This window comes from Scyliorhinus torazame, chromosome 3, assembly GCF_047496885.1.
Source record: "Scyliorhinus torazame isolate Kashiwa2021f chromosome 3, sScyTor2.1, whole genome shotgun sequence".
NCBI classification, from domain to species: Eukaryota; Metazoa; Chordata; class Chondrichthyes; order Carcharhiniformes; family Scyliorhinidae; genus Scyliorhinus; species Scyliorhinus torazame.
In genome coordinates, this window is record NC_092709.1 from 188,914,813 (window position 1) to 188,940,800 (window position 25,988).

Genomic DNA, 25,988 nt, shown 5'->3' on the forward strand with positions numbered 1-25,988 from the left:
CATTAGCCACTTTCCAGTCCCCTGGGACCCTCCCTGACTCCAGTGATTCCTGAAAGATCACCACCAATGTCTCTACAATCTCATCAGCTTTCTCCTTCAGAATCCTGGGGTGTAGTTCATCCGGTTCCGGTGATTTATCCATCTTCAGACTTTTCAGATTTCCCCAGCACCTTCTCCTTAGTGATGGCCACTACACTCACATCTGCCCCAACATTCTTGGAGTTCTGGTATCCTACTGGTGTCTTCCACCATGAGGACTGGTGCAATGAACCTATTCAGTTCCTCTGCCATTTCTTTGCTCCCCTTTTGTACAGCCTCATTTTCCAGTGGTCCAATGTCCATTTGCCTCTCTCGTACCTTTTATCTGTCAAAAAAAAAAACTCTTGCAATCTTTTATATCACTACACACATATTTCATTTTCCTTCCCCTTATTGCTTTTTCAGTTGTCCTTTGCTTGCTTTTTAAAGGCTTTCCACTAATCACCACCACATTCATTGTATGCATTTTCTTGTGTTTTTATGCTGTCGCTGATTCTCTTGTCAGCCATGGTTGCCTTGTCAACCCCTTAGCATGTTTCCTCCTCCTTGGGATGAATTTCTGTTGTGCCTCCCAAATAACCCCCCAAAACTCCTGCCATTGCTGTTCCACCGTTTTCCTTGCTAGGCTCCCCTTCCAATAAAATCTATCCTCCCTCATGTCTTTGCGGTTACCTTTATTCAATTGTAATACCGTAACATCTGATTACAGTTTCTCCCTCTCAAACTACAGTGTGAATTCTATCATATTGTGGTCACTGCCCCCTAAGGGTTCCTTCACCTGAAGTTCCCTAATCAGGTCTACCTCATTACACATCACCAAATCCAGAATTGCTGTTCCCTCGTGGGCTCTACCACAAGCTACTCCAAAAAAACACCTTGTAGACATTCCACTAATTCCTTTTCTTGGGATCTGCTATCAACCTGATTTTCCCAATCCACCTCCATATTGATTATTGTAATATTGCCTTTCTTATATGCCTTTTCTATCGCGAGATTTATTTTCTGCCCCTCATCTTGACTACTGCTAGGCCTGGACATAACTCCTATCAGGGTTTTTTTCCCTTTGCGATTCCTCAACTCTACCCAAACAGAATATGCGCTATCCAACCCTATATCACTTCTTGCTGTCAATTTAATTTAATTTTTTACTAACAATGCAACCCCGCCCCCTCTGCCCATCCTTTCAATAGGACATATATACTTGGATATTTAGTTCCCAGCCCTGATCCCCTTGCAGACATGTCTCTCTGATACCCACAACTCCTTCCTGCCAATTTCTATGTGCGTTACAAGCTCATTTACTTTGTTTCATATACTGTGCACATTTAGATACAACACCCTCAGTCCTGCATTGACTGCCCCTCTTCTCATAGCTGTCCCCTTACCTGCTGTGCCTGAAGTTAGATTCCTGTCACTTTCCATATTCTGTTACTTATTCTGGAAACTTTACGAACCTCTCCTAAGCCCTTGGCCCCTTTAACTAGTTTATTAATCTGTACTCCTACCTTCTCCTTTAACTTTGATTTTCTAATTTTCCATACAACTGAACCTTCCCCCCACTATTTAGTTTAAAGCTCTATTAATATTAAGAATATTATGGAGTTTAGAAGAATGAGGGAGTTCTCATAGAAACCTATAAAATTCTAACAGGTCTAGGCGGGGTAGATGCAGGAAAGATGTTCCCGATGGCGGCGAGTCCAGAACAGGGGGTCACAGACTAAGGATGGGGGTAAACCATTTTGGACAGAAGAAATGTCTTCACCCAGAGTGGTGAGCCTGTGGAATTCGCTATCACAGAAAGCTGTTTTTAAGGTGTTAGAGATAGCTCTTGGGGCTAGAGGGATCAAAGGCTATGGGGGGAAAAGCAGGAACAGGTAACTGAGCAAGATGGTCAGCCATGAACATAATGAACAGCAGAGCAGCCTTGAAGGGTTGAATTGCCTACTCCTGCTCCTACTTTCTGTTTCTAATACACTGGTGCAAATTTATTTTTTACTTATTAAAACAATGCTGGTTGTGGACATTGAACCGATGATGAAATGGCATGGTTTTGATTGCATCTGGAAGCAGAGAGATTGGGGTAAGCACCAATAGTGCAGAATCCAGCCAGGTGCTGTCCCTTAACTCCATCAGTAAAAGCGTGATCAAGACAACTCAAATGACCCCAGCAATTGAATGAGTTTAATAAATGAACAATATGTGTTTAATATTTAATTCATTGAGATTGTAGTTATACATGTCAGTGAAAATCAATTAATAGCAACAGAAGGGACCAGCAATTAAGCTATTTTATCCCCTTAATTGATTTTATCTTGAAACGTAAAAGATCACAAAAATGAGGGCTTATACAGTAAGCCTCTCCATGTGGAGGGGCAGATAATTCAAGAGAGGTACAAACAAAAGAGAACACTAACGGACAGAGCGAGAAAGAAGGAGAAATTCACAGCTGCATCCATCTCCTTCAATCATTGCAAGTGAGAATGATCATTTGCTGAATACAGATTAGGGGTGAGATTCTCTGACCTCCCGGCCTGTTTCCCGGTGGTGGGGGGGGCCTGCCATTGATTGGTGGGGGGATCTTCTGGTCCCACTGCTGTCAATGGAATTTCCCATTGAATCCACTCCATGCTGTCAGGAAACCCACGGTGGCAGTGCGCCGTCGGCAGAACCAGAAGATCCCGTCAGCATGATCAGCCGGAAAATCTCACCACACAATTTTTAGGGGTAAAAAAATCAATGATTCAATAAATATTTTGCAACTCTTTTAACCACAGGTGGGAACGTCTTTAAAATAATCTCGATCGTGCTTTCAGTTTTGCTTGAATAAAGTGTAATCTTACCTTGCTCAGATAGTGCCAAGCCTTAACATATTTGAAGCAATGCAATAATTTAAGTATTTTGCCTCATACGGGTAGTAGTGTCTCTAATCTAGGTGCACAAAAAAACGGGCTATTTTGTATGATGTCATGCATGAATTTTAATTATTATTAGAGGAGTAAAATAACTTGCTGGCTTGTTCAGCTTGGAGCTGCACTGGCATGTTGGCACACCAACTAGTAATTAGGCTATCTTTTCCCATGGTACGGGTGATCCAAACAACCACTAACTTCAACCGACCCATTCCAAAACGCCCGACTGGAATACCAGCAAGATCCAAAATTTGGCACTTAGTTGAGGCTTTGAGACACTTGTACCTGTAATCATTTTGTTACTCAGATTGTTACTCAGATTCTTTCCTTTACAGTGAATGTGTTGCATAGCAACCCATAGGTGTAGGATGAAGCCTTTCCTTTTAATTAAATTTGAAATAATGAAGTATAAAATAAATTTAGAAGCTGCTGTGACCTGGTTTTCTATTGAACCAAAAAATGGCAGTTATTAAAATTAATAGTTTAATTTACTTGCACAAACATGTGAGTTAGTCTTGCAACAACTGAACTGTCTTGGATGGTTTATTCGAACGGTATGAGATTTTGGCCACAAAATTCATCTCCATTGCACCAGAGGGCCCCACCAGTGCTGTTTAAAAGCATTAGCATGGGACTTTCACTTTCCTTTGTTGTTGCAGAATGGGTGGACGTGGTGTGTTCAGCGTTGCTGGAGAAGTTCAGATGAGGTGTTGGTGACAGGAGGAAATGTTGGACACATCCAAAGAATGCAGAGCACTTTGAAGATCTATCAGCAGATAACCTGTTCGCTCTAATAGGAGCTTTATTGCAGTCCTTATTCAGCTGCTGCACAGCAGGGAGACAGAGCACAGACAACAATGGAGGGAAGCTGATGGAAGAGGGAGAAAGAGGACTCTGAATAGGCGGGCCTATCAATCTAGTCTTCAGAGAACATTTCTCCTGCTGCCACCTCAGCCAGGAGCTGTTTCTGAGGTAGCTAAGCTTCACCAAGGAGCTGGTCACTGAACTATCTAAGGCCAAGAATGACGTACAAGTGGCCGTGAAGATCACCATTGCTCTCAATTTTTATGCATGTAGATTCTTACAGGCTGGAGTTGGTGACATTGTCAGCATATCATAATTTGCTGTGCATTGCTATATTAGGGAGATAAGAGGCCAAGTACAATAAGAGAGGGAGTGTAGTGGTCTTCTCTCTAACCAGAGAATGTTAGAGGATCAAGAGTGTGGCTTCATCAGGGTAGCAGGGTTCCCAGAAATGCCGAGCACCACAGACTGCATATGGCTCTGTGGATGCGACATATTAAGAGGGAAATGTACCTCAGTTGCAAGTAGCTGTCATCCTCTGAACGTGCAATTGGTGTGTGCTTGTGTAGGCCTATACCTGTTCTCCAGATAGCAGCCACAACATGTTCATCGTGTGCCAGTCACCCATACTATTTGAGTCACCACAATGAACCAGAAGGCTGGCTTACCCATTCTACATGTGACTCGTGACTCCGCCACACGATTACATGAATAACATGCGCACAATGAGCGTCAAGCTGCCACGAGGAACATGATGGAGCAAGCCATCAGCATTCTAAACCAATGGTTCCACTGCCTGGACAGCTTTGTGAGCGGAGCCCTCTGGTGCATGCTGTAATGTGTTTCCGAAGTCCTGGTGTCTGCTGCATCTGCCACAATCTGGCTCACGCGAGGGGACAGTCTTTGCTACCAGGCTTTGAGAAGAGGAGAAGGCGGGGGAGGGAAAGAGAGCATCTGGGACCCCTTTACTTTGGACAGTTTATCTGTGAGCAAACTATCAAGCTCCAGTTCCCCAATAATTTCACCCCTACATCACTATTGCTCCACAATCAGTCACATTTCCATGCCTTTGCTATGGACCATCATTGCACTCTCTTGGCCCAAATCCTGAAAGAAAATAGTGCACAAAACACCTTCCCATAATAACCTTAACCAACAGCATTTCCATTTAATGAGTACAACATTAAATTATTCACCATTGTCCATTGCTTTGGTGCATGTATTGTGGGTGCCTTTGCCTGTCCTAGTACTCCTACACCGGTGCTATCTGCTTTTGCGACAAGGCTGGTGAAAGGCTGCTGACTTTCAGTGGGAGAGATTATAGATGGCCTTGCAAGATGACTTTTTTTGCAAACCTGCCCCACCCTCTCTCTCTCACTTCCTCTTCACCCCCACCTCAAATAAGCATGTAGCCAGGCAATAGCATGTCTTGCTGGGCTGATGCGCAACCATTGAACAGAGTAGGCAGCACAAACTTTGCCTTTTGCCAGAGATGCACTATTTCAGATGAGATATTAAACTGAGGCCATGATTACACTGTCATGTGGATGTGAAAGATTGTTATTTTTTTATTTGTGAATTTGAAAGGATTTCATTGACTTGAAAGCACTTTGGACTTCCCAAGGTCGTGAAAGATGCTAATAAATGCAAGTCTGGCCATCTTTCTTTTTCAATGGGATCACCGCTCAGTTTTCTAAATTCCAGAGAGTAAAAGTCCATTCTACTTGAGAGTTGACAATACTATCCTCAACATGTCAACATTTTCAGGGATATGGAGAGAACTTGCAAAAAAAGTTAGTAATATCCAGGTAATTAAGAGCAACTGGAGCATATCATAACTATAAGAAAAAGAAGCATGCGTGCATAGGGGGAAACATACACTATCAGGGTGCATTCAAAAATAAGAATATAGTACTGGAGGAAATAGTGTTCAACATTTAATTTAAAATTATACATTATCAAATCCCTAAATCCTAATCTACCTCATACCAAGTCGACTAAAGAAACTATTCATTATTTTTTTTTGCAACCTACTTTACAGCCTAACACAGTGCCTCTTTTAAATAATCTACTTATGTCCTCCCAAAAGAGGCCGGGTCCTCATATTTCTACAAAAGGTGAATATAAAACATTAATAAAACAAAACTATCGAGTAACATAGGTGCAAGTTAATACAAAATAGACCACAGAGTGTAGGAAAATGCTCCCATAGCTTTTAAATTCATTGGCATAAAATGGAATTCACAGCTTGAGAGTTCTACCAGTACCTAAACCCAGTTATAGATCCAGTCAATAGTACAGGCACAGGTCCATACCTACACAAATATTTCATGTGTGCAGAGCTATAGTATTCACATTAACATAAAACATCATTTTGCCAAGTCTCAATGCCTCAACTCAACTGGCAGAACATTTAGAATAGGTGTCAGGGCACTTCCCAAAGGCATCACACTGAACAGAACTCAAAATTCTCAACAATATAAATATACAATAATATGTACATCAAGTTTTGCAAGAACTCTTTGGTCAGTATTGAGCACTCACATTTAGACAAAAGGAATACAATTTTGAATCGTAAATTCAGTTATATTTTGCCACTCATACCTATTTGCAACTCCTAGTGAGCATCTCTTAAAAAAAAGATTAGTTTGAGAAGGACAACTAAGCGAGCTAACACAAAGCAAGATACAGCATATGTTGAATGAGCTTAAATTACATAACAGCTGCCCTTTCATTCTGCTGGCCCACTTTCGACACAATCATTGCAGAGGCAAGTTTTACCAAAGAGCCACTTCAAGAAACCAATGATTTTTAGACAAAAGTGCTGTTATTCTACAGCTCAATATTTAGTAATACGAAGGCATCACTTTATACCAGATTGATAATGAACCAACTGCAATTACTGCCAGGTTTCTGTTTACTTTTCATTTCACATAGAAATGACCTTTTGTTTCTCTCACTCCAGTACACTACATTCTGGAGCCATATGTATTAGACACAGTATCCTCACTCATAAATCCACTGCAATTAAAGCTCACAAACTTCAATGCTGGCACCAAAAGCCCAAATAATCACAACATAACTGCACAGTACTGGCAATTGCCCCAATTGTGTTCCAGATCATTTACTGCAATTGTACAATTTAACCTTTGGCATATTAATGCGCATATTTACCAATGCATTCTCCTCCAGCATGGTATTCAACAAAAGCAACCTTTTGTACACGTTCACCATAGCAGTACATTCATAGCCAGAAAGTTACCGATCTTTTAGGCTAAAAGTACTGTATGTGAGCTACATCATGCATTACTATAATCGCCAGTACCATTCAATGTGGAAAAATAACAAACACCAAGTACTTACAGTATTGCAGATATATATCTTTACATTAGAAGACTGCCATCCTAAGGGATTACAAATATATTTCCTTATGCTAGAAAGCACAATCTTCATTTCACTCCAGGACAGGGCATCTGGCAGAAGATCGAAATAGGTACTAAAACAGTCTATGTAGCATGCTGCTTGGATTGCTGTTAATTTCCCTTCCTTACCCCCTTCAATTACTGCAGCGAAAAGGAATTAAATTGCTGAGCACGTCAGATGCCTTCACACTACAGACAACACGCTGACTGGAATCATTCCCTCAGGCTTTCGTATGCATCAGGTGATGCTGAGTGCTCCTGATATAGCCGTGTACTTCAATGACCTGTGGAAAACCTCCCGAGAATGACAGCTTATTCATTTATTAATATGGTGATCCAATTTCTTTCAGCCCTTCTGCACTTGCACATCAGACAGTAGCCTAGTTACATCCTCAGATGTCTTACTGATTACAAACAGTTGCCATCAGTGTAGAAATGCCTTTTCTGAATGCTGCAGGCACTTTACAGAACACATTTTCCACCAATCTGTCACTAAAAGCCAAGTAGTCACTTTCAAATATACTAGGGATATTCCTATTATTAACATGTTTAATCCAGGAGGAAAAAAATGTTCTAATTGGCGCCTTTGCAACAGTATTGCTACATTTAATATGTTTTACATATAGTTCTGATTTATAACATTCTTTGCAAGTTACATTATGCAATGTCCTTGCTACAAATAAATTATACAATTTCCTAGATGGGTCATTATAACTTATTTCTTGTTATTCTTTTCAATTACAAGAATGATGAATGAACACAAGAAATTAAGGACATACTATTTTTGTAACAACTATAATTGTTTAAATCGAGCTCAAAAACCTTTAATATGTCACAAATCCTTGCTGATCAATCTTAATCCACAGTTCCCAGTTAATACTGTACTTCAGCCGTTCAGCAAAATGGCAGGAGTTTTTGCCCACTGTCTAAAATTAATATAAAGTAAAATACAGTAACAGATCAATGATTATGGCTTTATTTTGGGGTGTAAGGATTGAGCACAGCAAGCCTTTCTCTACCCTCCTTCTCAAATAAAAGAAAATCCCCAGATAGAGCCTTATAAAAGTCTTATACAATATACATGAAAGATTGTCCCCATACCACATAATTAAAAATATATTTCAAGCCTAAAGAATTAATTGGTTAAAAGTATTGCAATAGTCATTATCTGCCCTTTGTTCCCACAAACCGACAAAAAGAATATGCTAGAAAAACTAATTCTAATCTATCAATTCCCTTTTGTTTAAAGTAAACCATTATCGTAGAGTTTTATCTTTCTTTATTTCTTTGAGAATCAGATATAAGACGACAAATAATGATTTTACAAATTGTCTGCTCTTCTGATTGCTTAAAAGTTAAACTCTTCTTGTCGCCATTCAGTATTGTACCTCCGGCTGTGTGGAAATAAAGGGTTGATGCTGACTGCATGAATGAAATTTCAGAAGTAAACTTACCTATAATAAAACCAAACAAGTTAGTTTCAATTTGCATTGCAAGTTTCCAAACGGAACATTGTTTATGCTTTGAAATAACTCTTGAAGGTGTTTTGAAAAATCCCTCCTTTGACAGACATGTTGAAGGGCGCAGCGCCAGATCTCCACTTGAAAATCTATCCTCTTTTCCAATTTTCCTGCAATGTAGCATGCATCAGCCATTTTCCCCTCAAAAGAACTTACTACAACAGTCAGCAGCAAAGCTTTGTAGAATGAAGTGGAAATTGCCACCTCGAAACTCAATATAATTTTAAAAAAAAAAATTGCAGCAAACTATTCAACCTTCCAATACATAAAACTGTCTGTCCAGATCTCATTTAAGGGAAATTAGAGCAATGAACTCAAGCCTCCTATTCAATATTCTCTCACACAAATAGTATCTGCATATATAGTACACTGCATATATTTTTACACTTGTGTGTTTGTTTTTAATTTTACACACACAATAGAGTGAATCTCACTGTACCTGGGAAGGTTGGACAGAAGTGTGCGAGATGCAACCTACCAATCTTGAATATGATAAATAACATTTCAAAATGACTTCCTGTAACACTTTCTGCCAGTTCTATTGCCATTACATTACTTCTGTGGTGTGTCTCAGTCAGGTTGAAAACTATACGTACCATTTACCAACTGTCGACCAAATAAAATGAAATGAAATGAAAAGAAAATCGCTTACTGTCTCAAGTAGGCTTCAAATGAAGTTACCGTGAAAAGCCCCTAGTCGCCACATTCCAGCGCCTGTTCAGAGAGGCTGGCACGGGAATTGAACCGTGCTGCTGGCCTGCCTTGGTCTGCTTTAAAAGCCAGCTATTTAACCTGTGCTAAACCAGCCCCGCTAAGTCCAGCTAAGTCCACCCAGGTTTTGATTTACTTTAAGATTGATAGCACTGAGCTCAACAACATTATCTGCCTGATGCCTATTGAAATCTTGTCTTGTGCTTTTCTTTACTCTCTCCGACACCTGCCGCCTTTCTCAACTTGAAACAGCCGCCGCCACACCAGTTTGCCATCACCTAAACTGACATGATCCTTGAGCCCCAGTACCACATTAAAACATGTTATATTCCAGCTGTGATTAAGCGGCAGTTTAACTGTCCCACTTTTAGAAGCACTGACAGCACTTAGCCCACTTAAAACTAGTTTGTGGTTTCATTGGATATGTGGGGGGGTGGGATTCCCAATTTTAAACTTGGAAACTTCGATTATCCGAATGGTCTGTAAAAATATTACAGTTTATAAGCTCCATTTGCCATTTGGAAAGTAGAGGCATTTTCAGTTAGTGCAGGAAGCCCTTTGCTTTTTTGAACCTCCCATGGAAGGAAGGGATAGGATTCTACTTCACCCATACATCACTCCAATCCATCCCAAACGACCACTGTTTACCATTCTCCAACCGTCGCTCACTGTTCCAGTGCTCCCTGCCTCAAGCATCAATAGCATTTGTGGTGAAATGCATCACTGTAAATACACAAGGGGTTAATGTAAATACACTAAAACTAAGTAAACACTAGAGGGAGCACCAGAGATGTCATGACATGCAGACATACAGCTAATGAACACTTAGAATAGGACACGACCAATGGGCAATCAAGACACCCAGAGGTGACACTACCACAAGGGGGCAACCCATATAAAAGGACAGGGCACACATGCTCTGTCTCTTTCCATAGGCGACACTCAGAGAGTAGGACAGGGGCAGATCAGAAAGCATCACACCCACCACGTGGCTTAGAGCAGACTGGTTAGTTGGACTGAGTTACTATAGCAAGATTAGCAGGAGAGTCGAACTCAGAGAACTGTGCTAATGGTTCAATAAATCACATTGAACTTACTTTAAAGTCTGGAGTATCTTTTGGTTAAAGCTGTATTGAGTTGCAGCCTGTGTTATCCCAGAGTACATAACCCATCATGGTACCAGTAGTGCCTGTTGAATCTATATAGTTCAACTCAGCAAGATCCAGGACTACCAGCAACAGCACCCAGGCAAGATGATCGAGATTCCGGTTCCTCAGCAGCTCAGGTACCACGGCAATCTCAGTGCCAACTGGCGTGCATTCAAGCAGAGATTTGAGATCTACATGGTAGCTTCCGACCTAGATGGCGTGGCCGATGCTGAGAAGATAGATCTTCTACTCACCATTGTGGGAGAAAGTGCAACAGAAATCTTCAACTCATTCAAGTACTCCAAAGCGCAGGACAAGAGAGACTTCCAGACAGTCCTGGACAAGTTTGAAAACTACTGCGAGGTGAACACAAAAGAAATCGGTAAAACTGGCGCCTATACTCACCACGAGGCAAAGGTAGGCTTGCAGCAGAGGCAAACGGCAGTTTTGATTGGCAGCCATCTTGCACAAGGAGCCGCACATGCGCAGTTCCCCAGAAGACGCGAACCGGCAAAACAGTGTTTTGCGCATGTGCGAGAATCCGTGCGTGCGCAGTTGCGAAGAGCGCACAGTAAAGGAAAAGCAATTTGCGCATGCGCAATCCATTCCTACACTTTACGTCACGAGCATCATGATGTCAGAGGCCCCGGACAATGCCCACTTAAAGGGGAAATGTCCCAAAATAGTGAATTAAAAAAAAAAAAATAGAGCCAGAAAACACAATTCTTTCACCTGGGACGACAGCACAATGCCTGAACTTCGACCTGTAGCTGAAAGTACCGTCCGCAGAACCCTGCAACAAGCAGTTAGCACCGCCCTAAGAGATGATTTAATCCTTGAAGACTACGACTCAGATGATGATTTCATCATTGGATGTGGCAACCTCAGTACCAAATCCAAACCGCAACGAGATGTGTTGTACATTTGGACACCCAACACAGTCATGGACGAGTTCTTCGGATTTGAGGATCCTCAGCCCAGAATAGACATCCCGACCCATGAGTACAGGATTCTGCTGTGGCCTGACGCCAAGTGACAGGGAGCGGTACAAGCCCACAGAGAGCGGCCTGACGCCAAGGGAGTGGTTCACGGACCACGAAGAGTCCCCAACTCCACACAGAAAGCGATGACAGACTCCGCAGCGAGACCACTGTACGTCTCCACACAGAGAACACAGAAAGACACCACAGCAAGACCACTGCACGACTCCATTGAGAACGCACAGATCGAGACCACTGCATGACTCCACACAGGGAATGATGCCCGACTCCACAGAGAGAGTGATACAAGCCTCCACAGCGAGCTCGTTGACAGACTCCACGATGGAAGCAACGCAAGACTCCAGAGTGCAGTCCTTGCATGAACAAGACCATGAAGGTCTATCCACCTTATCTGAGGAACCAGCAGCAGACGATGCAAGTCTGCCACGCTCAAGTGCACAGCAAGACGACTATGACAGTCTACCACGCTCATGTGAACAACAAAAAGACCATGACAGTCTACCCAGATTATTTGAGCCACCAGAAGAAGACTCTGACAGTCTACCCAGCTCATCTAACCGACAGGGAGCATCAAGAAACCAAAGGTGATTCAGGTGAACCAGAAAGGGCTCCAGATGGGGAGCATTGACAAGTCAAAGATGATTCAAGTGAACCGGACATGACTACAGACGGGGAGCGCCGAGGAATCAGAGACGGCACGCTCAATGAAACAGCAGATGCCACAAAGGACACTGACACAAGTAACTTTGTGAAGGACTCAAATTCTCCACTCGGTGTGGTCATTAAGCACAACAAGCACAACAACAAAACCTACAAAAACAACAACACCGACAACAACAAGAAGCGTACCAAAGGCACCAACGTCAACAAGCATGACAAAAACAACACTGGAACAACAACATGGCACGACTCTGCCAATGCAGGAACTGTGACAGCACAGCTCAAGACAATGGCAAGTGTGCAGACATACATGGCATGATAACGCATCTTACAAATTCACGTTTGCTCCACTACAAAAAAAAGACCAGCTTTCAAGGCAGCTGACATACAGCATCGATACCGCAAACACAGACACCAGTCCAGGTCAGACTGGAAAGATGACATCAAGAATCGCTACCACAAGCATCGAAAAAAAAAGAGTCCAAATCAGACAACGAAGTGATTTGAACATTTGAACACCTCCTGATGACTTCTTGGTTCCTTAAGCACAGGGACACTGACGGCGTTCACAAGGAAATGACAACATCAACATCGACACTCCAATAACAAAACAAGAAAGCCACTCGACCAAATAAATTCATGAACTTTGGACTGATACATATTATTTGGTATTGTATAATCATCACTGTCATCATGACTTGTACATGTCATCACTTATCTACCTATTTTGTTCAATTTTCTTTAACAAAGTACAGAAAATATGTAACACGAAAAAAGGGGGGATGTGGTGATATGCATCACTGTAAATACACAAGGGGTTAATGTAAATACACTACAACTAAGTAAACACTAGAGGGAGCACCAGAGATGTCATGAAATGCAGACATATAGCTAATGAACACACAGAATAGGACATGACCAATGGGCAGTCAAGACACCCAGAGGTGACATTACCACAAGGGGACATTACACAACCCATATAAAAGGACAGGGCACACAAGCTCTGTCTCTTTCCATAGGCGACACTCAGAGAGTAGGACAGGGGCAGATCAGAAAGCATCACACCCACCACGTGGCTTAGAGCAGACTGGTTAGTTAGACTGAGTTACTATAGCAAGATTAGCAGGAGAGTCGAACTCATAGAGAACTGTGCTGATGGTTCAATAAATCACATTGAACTTACTTAAAAGTCTGGAGTATCTTTTGGTCAAAGCTGCATCGAGTTGCAGTCTGTGTTATCCCAGAGTACATAACACATCAGCATTCACCTTCCCACCCTCTTGGTGCTCTACCTCTGCCACCACCCCATTTCGTTTTGAGAAATGTTTTTGCCCCACTTACCACATTCCCCTGGCAGAACTCTATTGCAGCAGCAGCCTAATACTTCCTTCTCAGTCCCCAGGATTTCCCACCCAATGCTCCGACGTCTGTTTAAAACTCAATTAACACGATACTTGTGCTAATATGGAATCTTTTCTTGCTCTATACTTGTACAGGGGAAGAGTTAAAGAGAACAGTTTAAAACAAATGACCCAAGTCTTTGATTAAAGCATAAAAAAAGGAATTTAATACAAGCCAGTTGATATGTTGTTATGAATATCACACAGTACAATTTCAAATCAAAAAAAGTCTACAGAGGGCAGGAAATCATACAAGAATTATGACTGAAGACATTACTGCCACAGGCAAAGTGGCAAGCATTCTCCAGGATTACATTTTTATCAGCAGATACCTATAATTCATCAATCTTTCATTACAGCCTCTCTCAAAAAAATTATTTGGTCAAAAATCATTAGCAATAGTTTCATCAAGTGCAGCGGAGACCTTGAAAAATAAATCACAATGAACATGTTAAATTTTAACACAATGGCAGCCAAAGTGCTAATGCCTTTAAGGTGACATTTTCTGCAATCACCCGAATCTTGGAAGAACTAGCAAAATGCTGGAGAAAATGTTGTTAGTTCCTCCAAATATCTTCCGCCAAAAGTATAGAGGAAAATCAAGAGAACTGCTGTGGAAATTCCAATCCTTCTTGAAGTGTGACCTGCATTTTGTATCATCTAATTTATTACAGTATCCTAGAACTGACAATATATCATTTTCTTCTGCCTATTTATAAGGCTATGGAGGTCACTATCACCATAAGATGTAGTACTCTTCACTTACCTTCATTCCTAAGCAGTTCAAACCCTGTGGTGCATTTTGCAATTTTGATGTCTCTAAACCCTCGGCTTATCCCTGTTGATCTCTGGTGTTGCTGCAGCTTATTTAAAATGATATAGGTTTATATCATTAATGTAAGCTAGGAATATTTTGGTCAAACAGAAATTTTCACTTTCCAGATCCAAGCTTAATTTACCTAATACATGGAGAGGGGCTAGGGGATGAAACAGTGGTGATTGGCTCTAACTACATATGCTCAATTATCCCAACTTCTTTGCCAGCTGCCTTTTCAAGTATGGCTTTAAACCACCTTCGGGTCAAATCTACGGATTGTTCTTGCGCTGGTCTGAGCTGAATGCTATTTCTCCTTGTATGTTTTGCTGTGGTCCTAGACCAGACCCTCAGGTTTTTGGTAAGATCCCGTTAGGGACCAATAATGTTTTGTTTAAAGTAGACAAAGTTCACTCATTGAATATAGCCACAAAATTCTACAGGTTTTGAATGAACAAAAATAAACTTTATGGTGCAAGTTCAGATGGATATAATAATTTCCCATTTCTATCTTACACTCTTAACATTCAGGGTTAATATGTGGCACATGTGAATTAACAGGCAACTTGTGCTCAAACACATCACACTGCACAACAAGGAGCAAGTGAGACCAAGACCGATTCCACAAATTTCTCAGTAACCCACCCAGATACCAGTAAACACTGAGTCAACCAATCTCATTGAAACTCTGTCTCCCTCATGAGGAATCCCAGTCTTCACCTTCAAAATCTAATCAAGAAATTCTCTCCAAAAGTCACTAACTCAGGATGCATCAAAGATGGCCCAGCTAGCAGGGTTTCAATCTGGCCTCCCAAGCATGCACTCAAAAAAACAACTCACATGCTTCAACCATTTGGCCACCTCAAGCAGAATACTACTGATCCAAAGGGGTATCTTTGTCTCAAAGGCCGCATAGCATGAAATCACCAGCCCTGTTTCGGGAGGCTTGAAACCTCTTTCTCTAATCCTCTTTCTTCCGAACTGGGACTTCTCCCCGTCTCCTGTTCTCTGAATATGGTGTCCTGCTCCTGGTCACATGACCTGGATTTTCACACCTTTTTCTTTTTGCATAGGTGCACTGAGCCCCAGTCCTCTGCCCAAGAACCTCAAATGCTGCATTGTGCACGCACAACTGGTGCCAGACCACACATACGCCGAAACTTGCAATTGCCGTGCTCTCCATTCATACACACCTCCCACTCTAATTACCACTTCCATCCTGCCTCTATATCACTCTATCAACATCTACCCCATGTATGCACCAAGCTTCACATTCAATGCAATAATGCTACTAGATTCAGTGACTCCAGAGAATAGCGTGTCTCACATTCCCACCAGAAATCTTAACCTGCTAAAAACTATTTCTCAAGTTTTTAATTAAGCACCCACATCAGAACCTACTTGATGCTCTCCAGGAAGGAATGGCCACCAATAGCTGTCAAAGTTATTGATGCCACGCTAAGTGTTACTAATCTTTCCTCTTATTCATCAGAATCCATCTGGCTTAGCGCTGCAAATTTAATACTGGGGTCAGAATTCTCCGTTATCTCAAGGTTGTACAAAAAGATGATTTTGGATGAGCTCTTCACTTTGTTTCACAGTTACTCTTTAATACTGAACATTAAAACTACATAGTTAAGATAGAATTGATGGCAGATTAAGGTAATTCAGATTAGAAAATAATCAATTTGTTTTGATCAAGGTATTCCGCCATTCCAAAGAGTGAGATATCACAAATGTATCTGCAGTGCCAAATAACAAGAAACAGTTAGTATTTAGAGGTAGGCTGAAGTGGAATACTTCTATTAACAAGGGAATTGGGGAAGAGAACCTGCTTAAACCTTCGCAACCAAGGACAAAAGCTGATTTCAATCCACTGATCTCTGAAACCAGTACTGTTCAATAAGATCACAAATGTGTCAGAATCTCTCATCTAGCAAGGTAAGGACACCCCTACATGGCCTTCATAGACAACATCAGGCCACTAAGCATTAGTCTTCTCCTGCCCCATTTCCCTATCTCCAAAGGCAAATGTGCTAACACAGTATAATCACAGACCCAAATGGTTTGAAGTCCATTTCAATGGGTTGTGAAGCCTTCAGGAGTCGATAATATCCAAAATATCTGATGTGGATTCGAACTTGGCCACGGTTGTAATGAAAGACATTAGGAGAAAGAAACACATTCCCAGCAAGACTATGAAGTGACAACTGCGACCAGCCTAAACGCAGACAACTGGAGTGAGGCAGAGAAAAATTCCACCTAATCTATTTCTCCCATTATTTCTGTTGAATACATAATATAGGTAGTGTTAGAAATAAACATTTATTAATTTAAAATTAAGCAGGCGTCTTCAAGCTCAAAAAGCAACATATCGCACCTCTCGGGCAAAACGAATCATAGAATCATAGAATCTGAGGCATGGAGACAGGCCCTTCGGCCCAACTGTCCATACCAACCAAAAAGCCCATTTAAGCTAACCCCATTTGCCTGCATTCGGCCCATACCCCTCTAAACCTTTCCTATCCATGTATCTGTCTTTTGTGTAACAAAAATTGATATCAAAGATAGCAGACTGGCAAAGAAACCACCCTCCAGGTTGTTATTGTTTTGATGGTGGTGCAGATTGACAAAAAAAAACACACAATGCAGCTTTTATGGCATTGACACGCCTATAGATGTTGCTCTGGAGGTTGTAGTTGGTGCAGGAGGTGAATGGTTTCATGTAGACTACATTTCCAATTCTGACTGATTTTTTGCCAATAGAAATGTGGCATACATGTGAGGCGAAAGAGCATTACACTCGTACAATATTGCGAAGGACACCCAAGGGCACACATTTCACAAACTCCTTCTTTATCCCAGAACAGACAGAGATACACTGAACTGGAGAAATACGTACAGCTAGAGAACACTGTCTTAACAAAGGATTTTTAGAACAAAAGCCGCTACTTGATGTTAGATCAGCAATATACTCCCCAAATCAAGATTCAGGGTGTGTTAAAGATGACTCGTCCTGCACTCTAAAAAAGAAACATTTTCTTGTGCATCAGGAAACAATAACCCTTGCCTTCAGACAGCAATATGTCTGAGCTGTACACAGAGCGGCTGTTCTTGTATGTTGCAATCTCCTCAGCAGAAGGTATCCTGTGGCAAAAAAATTCCGTTTTTATACGTTTAGGAAATAAAAATAGAAATTATTTAGCATTTAGTGTGGATTTGCTTACTGGCTATCTATTCAGTCGGTAACTGGTAAGGGCTCTGATAATTATATTTTTGAGCAGCCTTGAACAAGGCAACAATGCTGCATCATCATAAGTGATGACCTGGCAATGAATCATTCTGAGGTACCGGCAGCTTAAATTACAACACTGTATATTGGGAGCTCCTGCATGCCCAGAGGGTTATATTTTCATATATATTGAAAACACTCCCTGATCCATTAACTGCAGAACTTTAGTGTTGACATTTTTCATTGTATCTTCACTGTAATGAATATGCAAATATTAATAAATGTTATGCAAATATTTTCAATATTTGGCTTTTAACCCAGAGTTTTCTAACAGGTGCAGTTGTGGTCATGTTTCCCCCAATTATTCTACAGATATTTATCAAGGTTAACAGCACTAGCATTATGAGGGGCATGATGAAACCAAGTTAGCGTAAAATCGATACAGACTGACATGGATTTGGCCTCATATGGCCATTTTTCTCATCAGCATGCTGTACCATAATCCACAGAGCATCTTGTCCCACTACTATTTGTTTTATAATTAACCATTATCAACTGCATCCATCATCTAATGATTATTGGCTCTACAGTCAATAATCAAAATTACAGGGCATCCAATATGCTGAACTGAGTTGGCTCTTTTCAATAGATTAATTTACTAAGCATGATCTCCCAATCTCTCAAAGACATTCCACCCACCCATCCATATCAGTTTACAATCTCCTATTTTTGTTACTGCACCTCATACCTGTACTGCCCCATCACCTTATCTAAAGCAACGCAGTTACAAGCCTGTACAGTTCAGACCTTGTGAAAACTGCGGATCACCTTTACAAATCGAAATGTAGCTCGTGAGAAAGTTCGGCATAACTTCTCACTTAAAAGAAAATAAAGGGATTGAATCAATTCACTGAGTCTTAAAATCTTTCAGTTACTGGAAAATTGCCAGCAAAGTGGGTTACAGCAAGAAACAGCCAGAGTGCCAGGAGCTAATTTGCATTCTTCTCAACACGAAGAAGTTAAGACAAGTCACAAGTATTAAACTTTACCAAATGAATTATATTTTTAATTTTGTTTATTTTGCATCGATTAGTTGAATTGGGGGTTCCTGCAGGTTGAAGTTTTGGGCTCCATAGTACAACTCATGAGTGAGTCACTACACCACACACAAGGAAGTATCATGGGGCCGGGGGGGGGGGGGGGGGGGGTTGGATCACATGCCTGAACCAGCCTACAGGTGAATCAAATAATAATTTCCTGTATACTTCTAAAATAGATCAACTGGCTCACAATGAGTGAGATTTTCCGGGAGAAGCACGAAGTGCGGCAGCAAGCGGGAATTACCAGGTGCTTCCCAATGGCCGACCTGGCAAGACCGCGACCAATATCTAACACCAGCCTTTGGCCCCGCCAGCTGATTCACCTGCACCGTGCCCAAAAGCTCCCTGCCAGAAGCATCAAAGATCATATGGTGTTGAAAGCAGCAGTCTACCTCCACCTCCGATGTGCATCCTGGAGACACACCTAGACATAGTGGCAGAGCACAGAGGGCTCTGTTTGAGGATCAGTGAGAGGTCACTGCAGGTGGGTGGGGGTGGGGGGCAGCACCATCGCTAGCTAGGGACAGTTAGTGTCAAGATTGTTCACCATTAAAACAGGAGACATGTGACGCCTATGTCACGTTATTCTGCGCTGCGGACCAGTCTGTACCTTCCACCAACCGGCGCCATCCCCCGGCCCCAGCCCCCTGGGCATGGTGCTTCTAGATATGGCACCACCCTCTCCCCCCGAGATATACCATGAGCGCCCTGTCAGCAGTCAGGCTGTGGCATAGATTGAGGAGCACCAGAGCTCACCTCACAGTGGGTTCTCATCACTCTCCTGCCTTGTATATTGACCCGCTGACAGTGCTGACACAGGCCCATCACCCTGGAGTGATGCATCTCAGACACTGGGAGGGTGGGACAGGGTGATGGGGGAGGAAGGGGAGAGAGGAGAGGGGGAATGGGTGGCTCGGAGAATGGTTAGGGGGGGTTCACGGATGCTGGGTGGGAAGGGGGTGAGATGACAGATGAAGCCCCCTCCTGTGAGAAGCAGGCTAGGATGATGGCCTCCCTGGTCCTTTGGGCATGTCGTACCCTCCCTGCCGCCTGTCCTCCATTCTCTAGCTGCTCCTGTGGCTCCTCCCCAGGCAGTTCCCCACCAGATCGGTCGAGGCATACAAACCGCATTTTAAGCAGTCCGATGCATCGCTCAATGACAACCCAGGTTGGCCACATGGGGCTCGTTATATCGGGTCTCTGCATCGATCTCCGCCCTCCGTCCTGGCGTCATTAGGCAGGACCTCAGTGGGTACCCCTTATCCCCCATGAACCAACCGGTCATCCTGGGGTGTCCCTTGAAGCTGCTGGGATCTCCGACTGGCCCGACTGTCGTGCACTCTCCCGGGGAAGCGTGCACACTCCCGTGGAAGTGTGCACACATGTGCACGTGGTTGCACACGAGTTGAATGTTCAGGGAGTGGAACCCCTTCCTGTTCATGAAGAGTGCTTCCAGACCACCCAGTGCGTGCAAGGCAAAATGCATGCCACCTATTAACCCCTGGAACTGGGCATCCCATCGATGGCGGAGAATCCTGCTGCCTGGGCATCTTGATCGGCTTGGTCCAGGTCACAGTTCAGACAGTCAGCTGCCTGGGCAAACAGGACATCCATGATTTCAGGTTGGAAAAGGCCACTCGAGTCCTCGCTCGAGCTCTGGCATGAACCCGAAGCATCAAAGTTCAGGGTTGCGGTGACCTTGGCGGCCACCAAGACTGTAGACCCTTCTCCTCTACATGGTGCCATGTCCACAAGGCTATGACACAGGTGCCACAACATTCCCTTGTGGAGGCAGAGCCTCCTACGGCACATGATAGCCAACATCTGCTCAAACAACCAGCAACGCCTGTACACCTTGGGCCGTTGCTGACCTCCCTGGCCTGAAGGGCGGGCCCTAAGGGTGCGGGGAAAGCCCCTGCACATGGGCTGTCACCTCGAGCCTCCGTCGACTGCCGCTGCCTTCTGTTACACCTGACCGCGTGGCCTGCCACCAGCACCTCGAGCTGCTGCTGCGGGGTCCACAATATCACCCATAATGTGATATCTGTAAGGCATTGGAGAGAGTGAGAGACCGACAATCAGTTAGGGCTTCCATCCCGGCACCCTTGTGTCCCCCAACCCTTCCCACGCCTTTACATTCCCTGCCTTTTCTCAGGATGCCATCCAATGAGCTGGTTGTGCTTCGTACCCACCCTTGGTCATTGCAGGGGCCCCTGGGCACCAGACCTCAGGCCTCAGACCCCCATCCGGAACATTACTTGGACAGGGCACAGGTCCCCTCCCCGAACCACACACTCACCCTCTGGCCGCAGGGTTATCCACAGTGCTGCGGCCTAGCTCTTGGGTATTTGGTTGTTGGTTGCTGCCTCCGTGGTGTTGATGCCCCCAGGGTTCAGGCAAATTGTCCAGGCCTCACAGTCTGCTTGGAATGCTAGGCAGTAGTGCAATCCACTTGGGAGTTGTGAAGTGCTCTTGTTACTAACAATGCCAATAACCATCAGCTGTGCAGCCAGAGGCCACCATGGTCAGGGGGAGTTAAAGTGACCATCACCATAGTACCACAGACAGGGCTCTGCCCTGGGGAGGTTCGGTGGGACTGACTGGCAGCAGCTGAAGTTGTCCCTGTCATGGGTATACACTATCTGGGAATGTAAAATAAGGACCGGGTATCGATGTGGTGGCAAGGATTTGAGTCAGTGGTTTTTGAGAGGCAGTTTCAGATGATGAATGTGCAAAGAATGGTCCTTAAGAGACAAATGCTAACGGTCAAGTCTCTCTCTTTGATACTGCAGTGAGGAGAATGAATGAAACATGGGAGCCTGGTGAGCTCAATGTCATTCTTTTCCCTCAGATGCAGGACAGAAGAAGACATCAATAGAGGTGCCTGGCTCACCAAAGGTAGGAGCAAAACCACGAAAGAGGGGATAGCAGGGCCTACTGCGTATTCGGAGAATGAGACACATACAGCCTTTGCACAAAGTTGCCTCGCTAGACCCAGGCTCTACAGATGGCACCTAACATACCTGCAGATATGAGAAGCAATGTTGTTAAAGACTACGCATGTCCAGGGAAATGGTTGGTCATATCTGCCACCTTCTTCAGGATTTGGCACCACGGGGTCTTGGAGGGATTCCACTGCCAGTGTCACTGAAAATTAGTGCTGCTTAATTTTTACGCCAATGACTCCTTCCAGGCCGCCACAGGTCAACTCTGTAGGATTTCACAAGCTTCCATACACGACTGCATCCAGCAGGTGATGGACCCAATCTTCGTGAGAGCACAATTTTGTCCATTTCAACCGGGGTCAGGCAACCCAGGAGACAAGAGCGATAGGCTTTGTGCAAATTCTGGCTTTTCACAGGTTCGGGGTGCCATCGAATGTACTTGCGTGGTATTCAGACCTCTGGGGCATCAAGCAGTGAACATCAAGGGCTTCTTTTCGCCGAATGTTCAGCTGGTCTGCAAACGCACAAAATGAATCGGTTCCCAGGGAGTGCGCATATACCTGACATGTTTCAGGGACTATAGTGGCTGCAGGGTTGGCTCCTCACGACAAGGGCTACGCATTGAGAAGGTGGGGGTGACGCTGTGCGGAGGTACTGCTGAGAAGAGGTACAATGAAGCTCATGCTGCAACTCGCACTTTGGTAGAGTAGACCATAGGGCTGCTGAAGCGGAGGTTTTGGTGCCTGGACTGGTGGAGTCCTGCAGTACAGTGCAGAGGGTGTCAAGCATGGTGGTCACTTGCTGTGCCCTACATATTCTGGTGCTGCAAATGGGGAAGGAACTGCCTGAAGGGGAATGGAGCAGTGGAATGTTTCCACCAATCAGGAGGACGTTGAAGGGGACGAGGATGAGAAGGTGCTTGAGCGAGAGGATGTCAACATGAGGTAATGGCGATGTCCAGATGAGCATGAGCTGCGCTTATTGCAGTTTGATTCATGGAGGAATGAGGATATCCAGTGAGAATATCCCATTATATCCTCACATGACTTCTGTGAGCATTGCTCTCCTGTGTGACTAATGGCAGTGCACTCACTCTGTGATAAGGCTCCTGGCATGGGTATGCAGCGGGTCCCTACATTCCAGGAGGATGATGACGACTTGCAGTGGGGACATTGTATAGATCCACGCAGAGCATCTGTGAATGTCTGACTCCAGTTTGGCTGATGGCAGCTAGCTTACTCTCAATTACTTCAGCAGGGAAGGTTTCACCTCTCCTGATCGTACAGCATCCTTCATGAGCTGAACCACCAGAGACTGAGGATATGGGATGGGGGGCAGCCTCACACCAAAAGGTGCAGAGAGCGCACATGGAGAATGATTGGAATGAGTGATGCTCGCCCTCCACATTGTTGAATCATAGAATTTACAGTGCAGAAGGATGCCATTCGGCCATCGAGTCTGCACCGGCCCTTGGCAAGAGCACCCCACTTAAGCCCACACCTCCACCCTATCCCCATAACCCAATAACCCCACCGAACCGTTTTGGACACGAAGGGCAATTTATCATGGTCAATCCACCTAATCTGCACGTCTTTAGACTGCGGGAGGAAACCGGACCGGCAACCGGAGAAAACCCACGCAGACACGGGGAGAACGTGCAGACTCCGCACAGACAGTGATCCAAGCCAGGAATCGAACCGGAGACCCTGGAGCGGTGAAGCAATTGTGCTAACCACTGTGCTACCCTGTTAAGTAACTGCTAATTTGCATTATCTGTTCTACTTTACTTTCAGTTAATGAAATGAAAATCGTTTATTGCCACAAGTAGGCTTCAAATGAAGTTACTGTGAAAAGCCCCTAGTCGCCACATTCTGGCACCTGTTCGGAGAGGCTGGTACGGGAATTGAACCCACGCTGCTGGCCTGCCATGGTCTGCTTTAAAAGCCAGCTATTTAGCCCTGTGCTAAACCGGCCCCTTAGTCTAATTTTTTATTTTTATTCGTTCATGGGACGCGAGACATCCTCATTCCCCACGAGATGCAGGCGTAACGGATGTGTTCAATCAGTGTGAAGAGATCCCAACCTTGCACAGAGCACATAGAGGAAGCCCTGGACTGAGCACCCTGCCTTTAACTTGTGCAGCTATCAAGTTATTAGATCGGGATTATAGGAACACAACCTTGTCATGTTAAGTACACTGGTTACTCTGCCTGACTGAACCAGACTAGCTCTTAGCCACGTGGTGGGGGTGTGAGATTGTAACAACACCCTTGACTGACTCTCTCAATGTTCATCAGTGGAAAGAGGCGGAGTGTGAGTGCCTCGTGTCTTTTATAGTCAGATCCCACCCCGGAGTGTCCTGCCTGCTTATTGGTCATGTCCTGTTCTCTGTGTCCATTAGCTGCTTGTCTGTATATCATTGTGTGTGTGTCCGCATATCATGACAAACCTATCAGAACAAGGAGCCACAGAAAGTGTGCAATTAGTGAGAGTTTATTTACAGAGGTGAATGTTACGTACGTGTACTTTTCACCAAGGCCCACACTGTGCAACTATAGCTTCTTAACCCTGTTGCTGCGCCTTGGTGCATCCCCAACATACCCATGGAGGTTGAGACAGCCTGCTCTCTGCCATGCCCTGTTGTCCATGATGATCGTGGCAGGCATACTCTGAAGGGCCGAGACCTGGAGGACCCGGCCTCATTCAGGGTCCTGCTGTGCACAGTGCCACCCTCCTCGGCCTCTGGAGCTGAGGCAGTCACAGGAAGAGGACAACATTTTTACCCTTAGTCTCCTGGCTATGTTGGAGTGTTGGTACAATCATTCCAGACATAACGCAGGCAGACTCCTCCATGCAGCATTTTAATCTGAGCCAATGCACATTTGGAAGTGAATGATCTTATTAGTGACTGATGGCATGGTTTTGTACAAGGGAAGTCATGTCTCACTAATTTAATTGGGTTTTTTGAGGCGGTGACAAAAATGATTGACGAGGGAAGGGCTGTGGATGTTGTCTCCATGGACTTTAGTAAAGCATTTGATAAAGTCCCTCATGGCAGGCTGGTGCAAACAACTAGATCATATGGGGTCAGGGGTGAACTAGCTGGATGGATCCAGAACTGGCTTGGCCATAGAAGACAGAGGGTAGCAGTGGAAGAGTGTTTTTCCAAATTGAGGTCTGTAACTAATGGTGTTCCGCAGGGATCATGACTGGGGCCTCTGCTCTTTGTAATATATAGAAATGACTTGGAAGAAAACATAGCGGGTCTGATTAGCAAGTTTGTGGATGATACTAAGATTGCAGGAGTTGCGGGTAGTGATGAAGATTGTCAGAGAATGAAACAGAATATAGATAGGTTGCAAAATTAGGCAGAGAAATGGCAGATGGAATTTAACCCGGACAAAAGCGAGGTGATGCATTTTGGTAGGTCAAATTCAGGTGGGAGCTATAAAATAAATGATAGAACCATCAGGAGCACAGAGACAGAGAGATCTGGGCGTGCAGGTCCACAGATCCTTAAAAGTGGCAGCACAGGTGGAAATGGTGGTAAAGGAAGCATATGGCATGTTTCCCCTCATAGGATAGAGTATCGAGAAAATGTTACAGCTGTGTCCAATTCTGGTCACCACACTACCAGAAGGACGTGGAGGCTTTTGAGAGAGTTCAGAAAAGGTTTACAAGGATGTTGCCTGGTATGGAGGGTATTAGCTATGAGGAGAGTTTGAATAAATTGGAATTGTTCTCCCTAGAGAGACAGAGGCTGAGGGGCGACCTGATAGAAGTTTATAAAATTATTAGGGGTATAGATAGGGTGAACATTTGGAGGCTTTTTCCCAGGGCGGAATTAAAAAGTTCAAGGTGAGGGGGGATAGGTTCAGTGGAGATGTGCGGCGGACGTTTTTTTTTTACACAGAGGGCAGTGGTGGCCTGGAATGCACTGCCAAGTGAGGTGGTTGAAGCAGATACGTTAGCGACCTTTAAGACTTATTTGGATCAGCACATGAACAGATGGGGTATAGGTTACAGGCGGTTGGTCTAGATAGGACATGTGATCGGCGCAGACTATGAGGGCCGAAGGGCCTGTTCCTGTGCTGTATTGTTCTTTGTGTATCAGATATCCTCTTCCTGCTTTTTCTGAGTTTGCCTTTGGAGCTCCAGCAAGTGAGGCATGACAGAGTCCAAGGGTATGTCACCTGACTGGGACTCAGCAGCATCCCGACCTCCAGCAATCTTTCAAGTGCCTGTATCCTGGGACTTCCCGCCTCCACCTCCTGTGGCTCTGA

At 44.1% G+C, this 25,988-nt stretch overlaps 2 protein-coding genes across 14 annotated transcripts in view; one reads left to right on the forward strand and one right to left on the reverse strand.

Moving 5' to 3' along the window:
* LOC140408853 (putative methyltransferase NSUN7) overlaps positions 1-25,988 on the forward strand; it is a 300,900-nt gene that overhangs the window by 271,060 nt on the left and 3,852 nt on the right. The window lies entirely within an intron of this gene.
* The window catches only part of LOC140408851 (amyloid beta precursor protein binding family B member 2-like), a 466,668-nt gene that overhangs the window by 68,907 nt on the left and 371,773 nt on the right, over positions 1-25,988 (reverse strand). Inside the window, exon 1 of one of the 13 annotated variants that reach the window (XM_072496637.1) lies at positions 7,116-7,304. The exons of the other annotated variants lie outside the window; for them this stretch is intronic. The gene's annotated coding sequence lies outside the window, so the exon portion shown is untranslated. Of the gene's footprint in view, positions 1-7,115; positions 7,305-25,988 lie in introns of those variants that run through there. 13 annotated transcript variants of the gene reach the window in all.